The sequence below is a fragment of the Danio rerio genome, chromosome 3, assembly GCF_052040795.2.
Source record: "Danio rerio strain M-AB ecotype USA chromosome 3, GRCz13ab, whole genome shotgun sequence".
Taxonomy (NCBI): domain Eukaryota; kingdom Metazoa; phylum Chordata; class Actinopteri; order Cypriniformes; family Danionidae; genus Danio; species Danio rerio.
The window spans coordinates 7128808-7143867 of NC_141023.1; the positions used below are offsets into that span (position 1 = coordinate 7128808).

The 15060-nt window shown below is 37.3% G+C and overlaps 1 long non-coding RNA gene across 1 annotated transcript in view; it reads left to right on the plus strand.

The window, feature by feature from the left end:
- LOC147845491 (uncharacterized) overlaps nucleotides 1-15060 on the plus strand; it is a 54258-nt gene that overhangs the window by 19419 nt on the left and 19779 nt on the right. Inside the window, exon 2 of the long non-coding RNA XR_015480321.1 lies at nucleotides 12370-12473. This is a non-coding gene — a long non-coding RNA (uncharacterized LOC147845491). The remainder of the gene's footprint in view (nucleotides 1-12369; nucleotides 12474-15060) is intronic.

Consider the following 15060-nt stretch of genomic DNA (forward strand, 5'->3'; position numbering starts at 1 on the left):
ACTTTCGATTCAGTCGCAACATCAAACAGCGTGAGTTTTTAATGTCTAAAAGTGAATGGAAGTGAATAAGACTGTAAGTCTCAAGCCAAAAAGATTCAAATGGCTGCGCCCGTACAATGTTCCCCCTTTGTGTTGTTTTTTATATATTTTATATATTTATATATAATATATATTTATATATAATATATTATATATATATATATATAAATATAGAAAATATATATTAATATATTTATTTATATATATATATATATATATATATATATATGTATGTTAATATTATATATATTATATATTATAAAATATATATTAGTACATAAATATATTTAATATATTTATATAATATATTAAATATATTATATATAAATATATATAAATAATATAAAAATTATATTTACTGCTCGATTGTTTTAGATAGAAGGTACACTGCTATTCCTTTATCTGCGAGAGGAAATTATTTTATATTTATTATTTTTGTTTATTTATTGCATTTGTTTATTTTTCGGATGCATTAATCTAATGAATACTTTTTGTTTGCATTTACTTATACTAATTTTATTATTAAAAGCAAACAAAAAGTATTCATTAGATTAATGCGTCCGAAAAATAAACAAATGCAATAAATAAACAAAAATAATAAATATAAAATAAGTTCCTCTTGCAGATAAAGGAATAGCAGTGTACCTTCTATTTAAAACAATAGAGCAGTAAATATAATTTTAAGCACTTGTTTAAAGTGAAGATAATTGCAAGTGTGAGTGTGTTTTTAAACAGCCGCTGTATTGTCTGTAGTGTCTCTCTGGTCTCACTGACTCCCATTCACCTCTGCTTTCAGGGGTCGGTGAGCACAGACAATAATAATAATCATCACAGGAGCCTCAGACCCAAATCTACATCTGTGTCAGCAGAAAAACACAAGACATTTGCTGGAGAGGGCAGGACACAGAAACACACAGCCTGTACTAAACAAAAACTAAGACTAAAACAAATAATATTGTTATTGTAATATTGTAATTATTATTTGTAATAATATAATATCAAAACCTATTTTTGTTAAATGAAAAAAATTAAATAAACTCCACAATGAATTTTTGACTGTTTGGCGCCATCTAGTGTCTGAATAATGCGCAGGTTAGTGTATACTTCATTCAGCTGTTTTTGTTTCTGCCAGCTTTGCGTTTTTGAGTGTTTTGTGCCATCATGTCTGAATAATTTACATGTTAGTGTATACTCCATTCAGCTGTTTTCATTTTAGTCAGCTTTGCGTTTTTGACTGTTTGGCGCCATCTTGTGTCTGAATAATGTGCCTGCACATCAGCTGATGTAGCTTCGAGTTTGACTATTTGTCGCCATTTTGTGTCTGAATAATGTGCAGGATAGTGTATATACTCCCATCAGCTGTTTTCATTTTAGTCAGCTTTGCGTTTTTAACTGTTTGGCGCCATCTTGTGACTGAATAATGTGCAGGTTAGTGCATACATCATCAGCTGATGTAGCTTTGAGTTTTTCGAGTGTTTGGTGCCATCTTGTGTCTGAATAATGCGCAGATTAGTGTATACTCCATTCAGCTGTTTTCATTTTAGTCAGCTTTGCGTTTTTGACTGTTTGGCAATACACAGGTTAGTGTATACTCCATCAGCTGTTTTCAATACTGTTAGCTTTGCGTTTTTGACTGTTTGGCACCATCTTGTGGCTAAATAATGTGCAGGTTAGTGTATACTCCATCAGCTGTTTTCAATACTGTCAGCTTTGCGGTTTTGACTGTTTGGCGCCATCTTGTGACTGAACAATGTGCAGGTTAGCGTATACTCTATCAGCTGATGTAACTGAGTTTGTTGACTGTTTGGCGCCATCTTGTGTCTGAATAATGTGCAGGTTAGTGTATACTCCATCAGCTGTTTTCAATACTGTCAGCTTTGTGTTTTTGACTGTTTGGCGCCATCTTGTGTCTGAGTATTGTGCAGGTTAGTGTATACGCCATCAGCTGATGTAGCTTTGAGTTTGTTGACTATTTGGTGCCATTTTGTGTCCGATCAGTGTGCAGGTTAGTGTATACTCCATCAGCTGTTTTCGTTTCTGTCATCTTTGTGCTTAATTAAAGATTTAAACTATTACAGCTCAGAACGTTTTGTATCTATTTTTTTTATTTGATTTCATCCAGGATAGTTGTTTTCAAAGAATAAAGCCCTTCAGACTTAAACAAGATATACTTTGTTCTGTGATTTAGTTTTTCACTAAAATAGAAATGTTTACAAACAAAAACCAAAACTAAGCTGAAATGTACAGCGAATTTTAAAAATAGTGCCAAAATAAAAACAAATCTACTAAAATAAAACCCATAATAACCTTGACTTCCAGCCAGCCAGCCAGACGGAGAGTTGAAGAGGTCTGACGAGTCACTAATACTCAAACACAGAGGAGAGTCTGTCCGACTACACTGACAGAAATACACAAGAGCCTCATATTCTGAGTGTGACCACAATAACAGGCTGATAATGATGAGTAACGGCCGGATCACCAGCTGTTTATTTCTCTGCAGTGCAGAACTCGGAGAAGAAAACAACTGAACAACAGATGATTATTTTACATTTCCCCCTTGACTTCAGTCATTCAGACAGTTTTTGGGGGGGCTGGAACACTTTTAGCATAGCTTAGCATAATTCAGTAAATCAGATTAGACCAGCTCGGTAGTTGGAATAATTTTTCTACTTAAAGCTTCACTCTTCTGTAGTTTGATCGTGTACAAAGACTGACTGTAATCTCTATAATCTCTTTCTGGCCTAATGATCCAGGAGTTTTGCCGCAATGATGTTACTCAGTGCCTGGAAATCAGCTGAAAATAAGCATATGCAATTGTCTTGCAGACATCCACAGATTTTTGAAGAATTTTTAGCGCTGTTGCCTCAAATCGAGAAGGTCAGTTGGCATTTCTGTATGGAGTTTGCATGTTCTCCCCATGTTGGCACGGGTTTCCTCCAAGTGCGCCACAGTCAGTATAAGGTAATTGCAGTAAGGGAATTGACTTAACTAAATTGGCCGTAGTGTATGAGTGTGTGTGTGTGTGAATGCAAGAGTGTATGGGTGTTTTCCAGTGCTGGGATGCAGCTGAAAGGGCATCCGCTGCGTAAAACGCATGCTGGATAAGTTGGCGGTTCATTCCGCTGTGGCGACCTACGATAAATAATAGGACTAAGCCGAAGCAAATGAATGAATATTATCGAATAATATGCACAAGTGTATATGACTTATGTACAATACGATTTGTAATGTAATATTTAATGTCTTTTATTAAACGTATTATACGCAAGACTTAATGGATCTAAAGTTGGATTTGCACTGTAAACCTAAATAAAAGTTAAAAACTCTTAAAATCTCTTTTGTTATTTAAGTTTTTAGTTATAGTCTCAAAATCATTTTGCATTAAATGACAGGTGAAGTTTTTTTCCCTCTCCGCTGTCGCCACTGCCTCGCATTGTTCAGGATTGGTAGAGCTACGCATCGATGAATTGGCTCTTCAGTGTTTGAACTCTCAGTAATGATTAAATCACACTGAACTGAGCTAAACTGAACTGAACTGAACTTAAACACTAAAACCTGAACCACACTGTTCTAGTTACTATGACCATTTATGTGAAGCTGCTTTGACGCAATCTACATTGTAAAAGCGCTGTACAAATAAAGCTGAATTGAATTGAATTAAGCTGCAGATTTTCTTTTTTTTTCTCTAAAATTTTGTGCAAAAATAACAAAAATAGCTCCTCTAGTTCTGTCTAATGCTGTCACGATATTGGAATTCGGTGATAATCAATTCTGAAATTTGATAAAAACGTCCATCTCTACTTTTGCCCATCATCCGCGAAACCCCTCAGCCATCTGACGCCCCCCATTCATCCCCCCAGTTCCCCCGCTAAACAACCTCGCAATTCACAAATCAAGCTCTGGACTGCACTAGTTCTGTCTGGCCATAATTATAAGTAACTGTAATTAAACCTACCGAGCAAGCATTTATTGTTTTTACAAAACATATAATAGACGATTAAACAATGTCGTCTTAGCTAAAGCAAGGCTAATTTTGGGCTGTCAGTGAAAATCTAAAGGTTTCACCTGTGAATCGATTCAGTCGTTCCGAAACGGGGATTAAAATTGTTACAGTGTTGCTCTTTGCTCTTGGAGCGGTTCGTTTTCACACTGCAAAGTTTCTAAACAGACCAAAAGAGCTAAAACAAGTCACGTGCAAACAAACTCTCCTCACATTGGTCAGAGATTCACGGTTTATTTTGCAGAGTCCCGCTCAGCTGTCAGGGGAGATGGTGGTTTGGTGGTGTTTGACAAGGTGCGCGCGATGTGTCTGAAGAGCGACGAGAGATGCGGTGGGGAGGAGTGAGAAGGGTGCGCGACGTATTTGAGGACCGGGAGGGAGACACTAGATTAGATTACCTGGAGATTATCACTCGTTTGCGAGCATCCAGGAGACTCCCTAAACTTCCCGCCCTACTGAAAATTCTCTCTTCATATAGCCGTATATGATTTTATCCATAAAACACTGTGACATAACCGCGCTCGGATCGTATCGATTTCTCAGTGCAATCGATCCGCTCCAGGGTTCGTTTCAATCGAGCCGAGACCACCTCATTCAAGCGATCTCGGAGAAATTGATTTGGCACGGATTCTAGCGCGATTGCTGGTTTCACATATGCCAAACGAACCACTCAAACTGGGCAAATGAGACAGGTTCTGATACAAAAGTGTAGGTATGAAAGCACCCTAATAGATGTCTCAGAATAGACCAAAACTAGACTAGTCATCAAATAAACAGAAATGAATGACAACTGTACACATTAGAGATGCGCGGATGGGCTATTATTTCATCCGCAACCGCATCACAAAACTCATCATCCGTCCGCCATCCATCGGCAATAACATTTTTGACCAAATTTTAAAACCGCACCCGCCCGTCATCTGCTGACTGAGCTCTTTATTTGAATGGCTTATTCCTTTTTATTATTAAATTAATGTTTCTTTATTGATTATTAGAAAATAGAGAATGACTTTAATGACATGCAGTTAATCCAAACGTGCAAGTCAAATCCAGCATTAATTGACGCTTTGAAGTGACGCTAAACAATACGAGGACGTGTCTTTTCACTTGATTCGATTCCTCGGTCGGTCCTTGAGTCTTTTCCTTGCGTCCTTCCCTCGCATCCTATAGGGGTGGAAAGACGAGGAAAGAAAGCAAGGAAAGGAAACGAGGATACACAAATAAGAAATGAGAAGCACCCCTATAAAGCTCTCAGAATATCAGCAGTGAACTCCGTCTCCAATTGGCACACAGGGACAAAAATAAATAAATAGCCTAAATTAAACGCACTGTACTGTACAATTTTTTTTTATTATTATTGTAGCTTAGAAAACGCATTTTGACACATCATTTCAACATTCAGACGAGAGCGCCTGGCCTCTAATGCGCCCTGCTGCACTGAAGGAGCGCTCGCTCGCAGCACTTGTTGCTGGAATGCATTGAATTCTCTTGGCAAGGTGCTGTAGACGTGGGAATGACTGGCCTTGTTTCTCCCAAAAGGAAAGTAGATTTTTCTCTGCTGATCCGTCTATGTGGAAGTTTGTAGATGAAGACTTCTGTACTTCATCCAGAATTAGTGTATCCGATTCCTCCTCTCATTCTGTGAAGTCAGTCCTAGGCTTTTTCTTTGGTGCGCCAGCTATGAATATAAAAACAGTACAACCGCCCACCACCCGCCCGAATTTAATTAAAATATTATTTTTCGTCACGTCATCCGCCCGATCCGCGGTTTATCCGCGGCTGTAACTGCCATCCGCGCATCTCTAGTACACATATAAAGTCTGTCTATTTGATGACTAGTCTAGTTTTAAGCTATTCCAAGACGTCTGCTAGATTTTCACTGACAGCCCAAGGTTAGCCTTGTTTTAGCCAAGCTGTCTACGTTTTGATGTCTATTAGACGTCTATTAAACACAAAATTGTTCAGGTAATTATGAATGTAATAAAGTAATCTTACTTTTTCAGTTAAAAGTAATTTAATTACAGTAACCAGTTACTTTGTAGTTAATTATATAGTAAAAAGTGCTGGGTTCCATACAAACAATTTGAAGGGATTAAGTTCATTCTTTAAGTTAAGTTTTTTCAAATTTATGTGGATTGAACATAAAACAATTAGGTCGCCCTCCCCCCCTCCCCCAAAAAACTTGTTTCAATTCAGTTTAAATAGTTAAAGTTTCAGGAACAAGCAGCAAATGTCATGTTTTTGACGTGATTGGGACATGGCACTATTTTGCCTCAATTACGCTGACTCTTGTGTTTTAAAAGTGTTGTGTTTGAACAGAGTTGCTCTGTGTGTCTGTCTGAATGCCTGAAGGCAGTATAAAGGATAATTGATCATTCCTAGATCTCAGTGACAGGTGATCATTCCAGTCTCAGGAGTCATCCATTCATTCCTGTAAGCCTCGTCAGCAAGTGTCTGAACCAGATTTACAGACGTTGAAGCCTCAGTCTGAGGGTAAAGGGACAGGTCACCCAAAAAGGGAAATTCTGTCATCATTTACTCTTCCTTTACTTGTTCAAAACCTTTATTAGTTCCCTTTTCTCTTTAACAAAAAAAGAAGTTGATACCCATTGACTTTCATAGCAATTTTTCTTCTACTATTGAAGTCAGTAGCTATGTTTCCATCCAAATATGCGAAATAACTCTAGGATTATCGCATAAAAGACGTGCGAATTAAGCAGCGTTTACATCCAACGAGTCGAAGCAAACAAAATCATCAGTTCCTGAATAACTGGCGCCAAATATCAACAGTGAAAACAGAATTAACTGCCACAAGAGAAGCTGCGGGAATCTTTTCTTTATTTAATAAATGACCTCAGAAGACTATGCCGACTTGCAATGAACGCGGTGGTGTTTGATGGTGTGACACGCGGAGCACAGACGCTCTTGATTCTGGAGGTCATTAGTAATATAATAACACGAATACTTAAATGTTTACATTGTTTTAGAATGACCAAAACAATATTTCAGATGGTTTACAGTGTGCTCAGCCTGCTGATTTGTCCAGTCGCACACATTTTTATCAACACGTGATCTCTTATAACAAAATCCTATGACCTTTTTTAATGCGCATTCTGGAGTTTTTTGGTAAGTGTTTCCATCGTAGTTTATGCGCAGAATTTCTGCTTGTATAAAAAGTTTTTCAAAAAAATTTTGCCGTTTCCATCAACCATTTTTTTATGCGCATCTCCAAAATGCGCTTAAAAATAGATTGATGGAAACGTAGCTATTGACTTCCATTGTGATTTTTTTTTTCTCCTACTATGGAAACCAGTAGCTGTTTCCATCCAAAAATGTGAAATAAAATTATGCACAAAACTGGAATATTGCATAAAAGACGTGCAAATAAAGCAGTTTTCATCCCAGTCGAAGTGAACAAAATTACAACAAAATTTTCTGTCGCCAAAAATCAACAGTAAAAACGGAATTTGCTGCAATAAGAGAAGCTGCGTCAATCTTTTCTTCATTTAATAAATGACTTGCGCCTCAGAAGGCAATCCTGACATGCAATGAACGTGTGGTGGCATTTGTAGGCGTGAGCTCAGACACTCTTGATTCTGAATATAACAACACTAATACTGAAACGGCTCAGGCGTTTTAGGACCAAAACAACATTTCAGATGGTTTACAGTGTGCTCAGCCTGCTGGTTAATCCATTCACACACATTTTTATCATCACATGATCTCTTATAACAAAATCCCATGACCTTTTTTAAAGCACATACTGGAACTTGTTCGGTAAATGTGTTTCCATCTTAGTTTATGCGCATCTTTTCAAATAAAAAGTTTGTACTAATCAGTTATGCGCATATGCATATGGGCATTTCCATCAACCGATTTTTTTTATTTTCATGCACATCTACAAAATGCGCATAAAAATAGGTGGATGGAAATGTAGCTAATGGCTACAAGTTTTAAACATTCTTCAAAATATCCTATTTTGTGGTAAACAGAAGAAAGTTATTCACGAAGGTCTGGACGCACTTGATGGTAAATTGTGTGTAAATGATCCCAAAGAGCTGCAAACAGCCAGAGAATTCACTTCTTTCATGGAGTCCAAGACAAACGGGCTGTAATGATGATTAATAAGTGGTTGTAGTCCATCCCTTGTGTGCTGTTGGGTTGTTTTCATCCACTGAGGGGTGATTTTGAGGCTTAATTTGGCCACAACTTACTCTGTCTTTCAGCAAATGGACTGATGTTTGGTGACAAATCTTATTTTGACACATATTTTGGCGAAATGCTTTGAAAATCGTAAAAACAATTGACAACACACTCCGGGCGAATTGAGTACCCTTTTGTTATGTTGGGGGCTGTTTATGCCCCATTGAGTTCCATTTTAATGACATTTGTTGATCGCAAAAACCATATAATCATGATGGTTGCATCTTTTCCCTGTTGTAAATTTTTACTGTTGATCATCATTTGCAGTGCAAAAAATGTCTAGTTTCTGGCTTTTATATGGAGTGCATGATCATGCATGAGTGTGTAAGAGTGTAAACCTTTGGACACTTATCTCGATATGTCAGACAAATTCAAAATAAGAAACTCAGGGGTCCGTTCTTCATACCTCGCTTAAATGATCTAAGATGATTTGGCAGATCCTGGATCTTTTAATCTTGATAACTGATCTCCTGCTAATTTGGTTCTTCAAACAAGTTCGCGAATCAGATTAGAATGTCTGGATAAACTGATCTGAGATCGCTGCGTGTGTATTGAAGGACAGATCTATCGATCCTCGAAATCATGATCAGCAATGCAATGATTGGCTGACGGCACAGCAGCGTAATTACATCATCTGATTAATATTCAATTATCCATGTGAGCAAAATTACATCAAATTAGCAGTAAACGGCTTGTTAAATATGACACACAATAACCTTCCACATTTGTTGTGAGCAGCAGGCTTTACACTTTCATGTGTCAAGTGTATTCATCATGTATTTCAATGCATATCAGTGTATTTAGTTCTACAGTTAGAAAATATTTTCTTTATTATAGTAGCCGTTTTTTTAATCGGTGTAAAGAATAACTTTACAAAAGCATTTTCATATTGGTAAAGGCGTCTGCAACTATTGTGAAGCATCAAATCACTGACATATTAACTATCAAAACATGTTCATGAGTGCATAAATGTATTATTGCTTTAAAAAAAAGTCACATATTGTGCATGTTTATTATAAACAATTTGTACTAAAGCGATCTAAAAAGTTCATATCAATAAGTTTTCTCTGTGCAGCACCAAGTGGCAGTCTTTGTACTTTCATTTCGAGAGTGCAGATTGCATACGTTTTATTAATATCTATAACTTTATTTATTTTATTAATAACTATAACTTTATATATATATATATATATATATATATATATATATATATATATATATATATATATATATATATATATATATATATATATATATATATATATATTAGTTTAAAAAATATTTACTCTTTTCCCAAGTGTATATAACTACTACTGTAAGAAAATATCAGAATTGGGAACATACTTTCTGTATTATCTTTGCTTGAACTGAGCCGATCTAATCCTGTTTATATGAATTGAACCTGTTCCCGATCAGGTTTGAGCTAGCAGAACTGTTGCTATGAAAACAACTCTCGGATCAGCTTTGAAGAACGAAACGATCCTGGATCGAGTCAAATCGTCAATATCCAAATCCAGCTAACTGAGTAATCCACGCACGAAGATCAGAACCCAGCTCCCAGAACATAGTAAACACAGCAAGTATATTTCTGTACACATACTATACTCTGCTGTTTTACTATATAGTACTCCATATAAAAGCCTGAATCTTTATTGCACAGGCCTATCTAAAGGGTGAATGCTGCCAACTGACGATCAACAGTAAAAATGACAAACTCTACCTTATTTTTTCCAACAGGGGAAAACCACCAACAATCAGGAATGCATGATTATATGCTGTCATAGCTTTGCAATCCAAAAAAATATGTTTATAATGGAAGTCAATGGGGCAAAAACAGCCCCCAACATAATGAATGTGTAGTCAATTTGAACAGTACACAAGGGTCAAGTGTGAAGCTTGTGTGTTTTTCCTCTGCTTTTCGTGGTTTACAATTTTAGGGAATTCCAATGTGTCACAGGGAATTAAGGGTCATGACCTTTATGAGGAGTCATGGTGCAACCAGAGAGTGAGATTATGAGCAGTGATGAAGAACTGATGATGATGATGAAACTCCACGAAGCCAGATGTAAACATGATCTCGCACACGTCCTTTTGCTAAAAAGATATTTAGTTTAGTGCAGGGCTATTGCTGTTTCCAAAGCCGCTTTCTTCTCTAGTTCTTTAAAGATTGACCGATCTTTTGATCATTTTAAACCAGAATCCGAAACACAGATCAGATGAGCCTTTAATAAAACGTCGAGAGCTTTATTCTGTTGCAAAAATGGCCATGAATAGACCATGACATCAGGCCGTTTGTGTTGAATCTGAGGAACAATAGTAGATCCGCTATTTTTCAGAGCGTGTGATGTTTTCCAGACTGAAGAATGAAGGCATTTCTTCAACATGTTTAGACACAGGTCAGCTCTTCGTGAAGCAGTTTACATGAGCAACACCTCTGCCCTGAGCAACACAGACACACACACACACAATTGTACAGCTTTATAGGGACTTCCCATAGATTTAATTATTTAAATACTGTAAAAACAGTGTATTTTATCCCCCCCACCCCAATTCTACCCCTAAACCCAACCGTCACAGGAACCAATCAGCAATTTTACATTTTCATTATGCTTCATTCTCTGAGATGGTGACAAAAAGAAACAATCACTGCCAGTAAATTGTCAAATGTGACCCTGAACCACAAAACCTTAAGTGTCAAATTTTTTACATTAAAGGGCCATGAAACCCCCTCGTTTCAGCAGGGTGTTTTCACACCTCTACTTTGGAAAAAGGCAGAAAAGTGGGCGTGTCCAGCTCTGTTTAGGGGGGAGTGTCGGAGGAAGAAAAGTGGGATGGTGTGGGAGTGTCTATTTGGGCACGCGCGAGTTTCAGAGTCAAAACACACACCCACACAGACAGGAGAAAGTGATGGTGTTTAACCTACATGGACATCTGTAGTCAAATTATTTGCCAAATTATTAAATGTTGGACTTTAACTGCAGTTTGGCTCTTTCATTCAGGGAATTCATTCATGCCCCTCGCGACAAACGAGATATTTGATTCGAGGAACTGCTCCAAGCGTGTATTTTTCATGCAATGTTTGATACCGCACGGCGAATGAGAGAAAAAAAACCTCCGCATTTCCCGGAAACTTTGATGCACTCGGCAGGTAGCGTCAGAAAGCCGCATGTGTTATTCCGGTCACTAAATGCGGTCTCACCATCTGAGATTTATGAGCCATTTTCCTCATGGAGACCAAGTCCCCACAAGGTTAAAACTGACTGGTATTGACATACTTGTTGGGATATTTAGTCCCCACAACATACTAAATACAAGGTACAAACTCTCACACACACAATATAATGTCCTCTCTTCTTTCTGCATTTGCATTTGATGTTTAATCAATCACTATGATGCAACTATACACTATTAAGCAGGGCCGGAGTGGGACTGCATTTCAGCCCTGGAGTTTCAAGCCTTAGACCGGCCTACCTCAGTTCACGACTGACTATATAAAAATAACGTAATTTCCAATTCAGTTTCTAATGACACTTTCATGTCTTTTGGAAAGAGCTGCTTTAGATCTTTAAATGTTTTTCATAAGTATGAGAACATTAAAGGGTAGCTAAATCGCCATTCATTAAAACATCCTTTCCTGCAATATCTCAATATATATTCTGTGCAAAATTCTTCATAGATAAACAGTCCTTTGTAACGGTGGTCACACAAAAAATAAAAATAAAATATGTACACCTATATAAGTAACCCAAATAGTATTAAATGTCTTAACACTAAAAATGAGAGAAAAAAAAAGTACTCAGGTGAGGTTCGAACTCGGGTCCACAGCGTCGTAACGCAATGTGCTGACTACTGGACCACAATGGCGCTATTAAGTCAGTGCGTTTGGTTAGATCTTCCTTTAACGCCGTCAACCTCAGGCACACAAAGAATAAGTGTTGTTATCTGCAAGACCCTTTTAACCACAGTATTACTTTCTATTTAATCTTTTTCTTTCCTTTTTTTTCTTTGAGTCAGATTTATTAATGTAGCGAATCATTTGATTTTCATTTAGCAAGTGAAATATTCATTAATATTAATTATTTGAATTCTTATACTCATTCAATGACCATCTTTCTTGCTCATTCTAGTGTGTTGGGCTTATGACTGGTGCTTTAACGTTACGGGGCCTGGCTCATCCCTGTTTGCAGTAAACTGGACAAGAGTGCGCTGCTGCGGAAGAGCTACAGAACAAGTAAACATTAGCCGCGTTTTCACTGATGTTCTGCTGCTAATGCACAAAGACACTTTATGGACATTCATGTTTGCACTCATTTGCCATAATGTAAATACTGTGACTATTACATTTAGTATATTTTTATCTTACATCTTATATTTTTAGTATTATGTCTATTGTTGGTTTTTATGCGACTTATTACATTTAGTATACTTTATCTTGCCTCTTATATTTTAGTATTATGTCTATTGTTTGTTTTTCTCTCTTTTTATGTTGCTGCTGGTCTCTGTGAGTTACCAAACAAATTTCGTTGTACAACTACAATGACAATAAAAGTTCTTTACTTTACTTTTACACTATCGCGCCTAAAGTGTGCGAGCCAGGGTGAGGCAAGGCCAGACGCGTTTCCACTGTCACTTCCGGGGCCTAATCGGGCCAAATCGGGGCTTTTTTGGGGCCAGCGGCCAGCCTTTTTCAGCCCGCCAAATACCTTGGGCCAAAGAGGGCCAGCCGGGGCTTCGGGGCGGAGTGAAAGGAAAGGCGGGGACAATTTTCCGATCACACACAAGTACATGCGCCAAACACATAAACAAATAAGTAAATAAGGGAAAGAAAACATCTGGAACAAATTATAGTCTGGGGTCTTTTTGCGTATGATCGCCCTTTATTTCTCTTTTAAATGTAAGGCTGTTGCATAAAATAATTAAGTAGTTTTAATTTATAAGTGTCTTTTCTTTGCTGCGTCCTCCTTGATGATAACGCATAATAATCTTTACACCATATTAAAGACACAGCAGACAGTAAAGGTTTTCGAGAGTTTTTGTCAAGTTTAAAAGGTGTATTTGTGCGCGTTTAGATGCCTGTGTATGTGTGTTTGAGACCAAGGAAAAGAGCGCTCCCTTCACAGCTCTGTTGATGCAGCGAGCGGCTGTTTTCTTTTATTTTATTGTTTTTATTTATTTTGGAGATAATACACTATATGAATACAACAGAAAGACATTAAACTTTACAAATTTCGTGTCAACTTTTGCAAGCTCAAAACAATATTGTCATATCTAGATAAAATAGCCTAAGCTATATTAAAATAATTTAAAGAATTAAAAATATCAGATATAATAAAATCACATTAAATATATAAACCAATATAAAACCAACCAAAGCTATAGCTATAACAATTAGGTACTATATCAAACTGTTTTAAAGCCATATTAAGCTTTCATTTTTCAAAAGCCTCTCTGAGAAAAAGATTTTAGATTTTTTCTAAAAACAATAAACACCGAAAAATGTTTTAAATATTATTTATAAAGTATTTGGATAGGATGATACTAATCAAATCATGCAAACAGAGCATTTCCGGGGTGAAAAGCAGAAACTAGGCAACCTTTTTTCTGTCTTCCAGCTGCGCAGCACTTTACAGATGCATCAGGGAAAACTGCAAGTTCAAAATGTGTTCTGTGTCCTCAAACAAGTGTGTTTGTTTTTATATGACGTGGTAAAATTAAAAAAGGAAATTTTAAATACACAAAGAGCTTTATTATTGCATAGCTGCTGAGCGCAACGAAATATACGCAATATTTTATTATGTGCTGCTCTTATGTGCTGAAACACTGAACAGTTTCCTTTACTTAAGATATAATAAGCCACGTCTTTAAATAAAGGGAATCACCTAACTTAGTGTCATAAAGCCTAAAGGGAAAAATTCATGTTTCAGCTCTCTCCGGAGCATTTGGGATGAATGTTGGACAGCGTCTGTCTAACTGAAGATGTTATAAAATACATTTTAAAGTTCCTGTCGAGCTCTGACAAAGTCCCACACATCAATCATCTTTTCTGATCCTTCCTTTAACAAACGTCTGACGAATCCCTACAAGTGTGTAGTTTGCTGAAGCACTTGTCAGAAAAATGACAGGAACCCAGTACAAGGCTGGGGCTATAATGCTGAGGTATTTTTGCAATAATAGACTTCAACCACTGATTCTTCGCAGCCTCATCTGCGGGTCGGGATAGTAACACTAACTTTTCCTCACACTTCAGAGCAATTTAACCGGGATCTGCCACAGTGTTTGTCTTCTTTTTCTTTCGACAGTGTTTGTGGGCGGAGCCAGGGGTTTTTAATTCTCCCGGGTCTGTGCGCGCAGCAAATGGGTGGGGCTTGAGTTCCATTTCGACGTCAAGCTAAAGACTCATTACAGTGGCGATTCATTCGAATTGACTTTTTTTTATATATAATTATTTTTGGAAATTTTTTACCTTTAATGGACAGTACAGTAGATAGTATTGACAGGAAAGTGTGGGGAGCAGAGAGAGGAGAAGGATCGGCATAGGACCGCGAGGCGGTAATTGAACTCTGGTCGCCATGAGCACCGGAGTGCATGTGACGCACTAACCACTACACCGCTGGCACTGTGAGTCGATTTTTTTTTTATAGATGAATAGTTTTAAACAAGGTACACTTTCAGATTTAAGCCTTAGCTGGATATTTCTCTTCACTTAGAGCAGGGGTGGCCAACCCTGTTCCTGGAGAGCCACCTTCCCGTAGATTTCAGTTGCAACCCATATCAAACACACCTGCCTGTAATTATCACATGGTGTTCAGGTCCTTAAT